This window comes from Elephantulus edwardii, unplaced genomic scaffold (assembly GCF_000299155.1).
Source record: "Elephantulus edwardii isolate Elephantulus edwardi_28Jun2011 unplaced genomic scaffold, EleEdw1.0 scaffold00310, whole genome shotgun sequence".
In the NCBI taxonomy this organism is placed as follows: Eukaryota; Metazoa; Chordata; class Mammalia; order Macroscelidea; family Macroscelididae; genus Elephantulus; species Elephantulus edwardii.
In genome coordinates, this window is record NW_006400060.1 from 181575 (window position 1) to 183073 (window position 1499).

General features: G+C 47.5%; 1 pseudogene; it reads right to left on the reverse strand.

Annotated features, from left to right (window-relative positions):
• Positions 1-112: 112 nt before the first annotated feature.
• Positions 113-946, reverse strand: LOC102853714 (annotated as a pseudogene).
• Positions 947-1499: the final 553 nt, after the last annotated feature.

Consider the following 1499-nt stretch of genomic DNA (forward strand, 5'->3'; position numbering starts at 1 on the left):
CAGTAGGAAACACATAGACTATTATGGAGATTGATTTTGGAATTTAGATGCACTCTTATTGATTGTGCTTGGCCGTACATTTTCATATCCTTGAAGATGTATCATGGGGGTGAGTAGTGGTGGTAACAACATCCGCATGCTTGAAAGGTGAGGGGAACACCTTGGCAGCCACCAGGCCGCTGATATGGGCCATGTCTGCCAGCAAGTGCGCTTTGACCTCACCACACACCTCTCTCATTCGGACATAGTCAATGAGGTGAGCATAAGCACTGGTACCAGCAATAATGAGCCGTGGTCGGAAAAGGCGGGCAGTCAGTGCCAACTGGTCATAGTCAATGAGGTCAGTTTGGGGATTCAGTTTATAGGGCATGGATTCAAAGAAGATGGATGCGGCTGAAATCCGCTTGACATCAGACATGTAACCATGGGTGAGATGGCCCCCATCAGGCAGGTCCAGCCCCATGATTCGGTCATGGGGCTGCAAAAGGGCTGTATACGCAGCTAGATTGTCTGGGGACCCTGAGTAGGGCTGGATATTGACTCCCCATTGTGCAGGATCCAGGTCAAAGGCTTCCAAGGCTCGGCGCTGGCACAGCATCTCTATCTCATCCACTACTTCTGCTCCCCCGTAATATCTCTTGCCAGGGTAACCCTCCGAGTACTTGTTGTTCAGACAGGACCCCAGGGCCTCCAGCGCAGCTCGGCTGCAGAAGTTCTCTGAGGCAATGAGCTCCAGGCCACGACACTGCCTATCCTTCTCCTTCTGTAGCAGCTCCCACATCTCAGGATCACTATCTGACAGGCTCTCCTGTCCTGTCCAGCTGCTGGCTGCTTCTCCAGTCTGAGTCTGGGCTGTCTTGCCGTGCTGGCCTCGTTTGGCCATCTTGTCCAACTGACCACATCTCTACAGAGGCCGGGCCGCCGAGAAGAAAGTGAAGGGCATCATTGCAGCCCCAAGTCGCTGGAGGTGCAGGACTAACTCTAACAGGGAGCAGAAGAGTTGGTCGGGCGACCGATACAAGAGCGCATCGCAAATAAAAATATTACTGAAGATTATTCAAAGATAGCTGGAACAGTAATACATTGACAGGTCATGAAATGATGGATGGCATTGCTACTATCAAGTGAATCTTGGATGAAACAAAAAATCATCAGAAAGATGTTCATCTGTGTTTTATTAACTATGCCAATAAAGTCACATATCACCTGACAATACGGATCATAACACACCATGGCTAATGTTGAGAGGAATAGGAATCTCAAGACACTTAATTGTGATCATGTGAAATAGCTATATAGACCAAGATGGAGTTTTCTAAAGATAGAACTGCATGGCTAAAAATTAGGAAACGTGTGTGTTAGGATTATGTATTTTCTCCATATGTATTGAAAGTTGTATACTGAGACAATCATTGGGCAAGCTGGGATTATATGAAGAGGAATGTGGTGTCAGGATTGGAGGAAGTCTCATCAATGACTTGCATTAATCAGATGACACA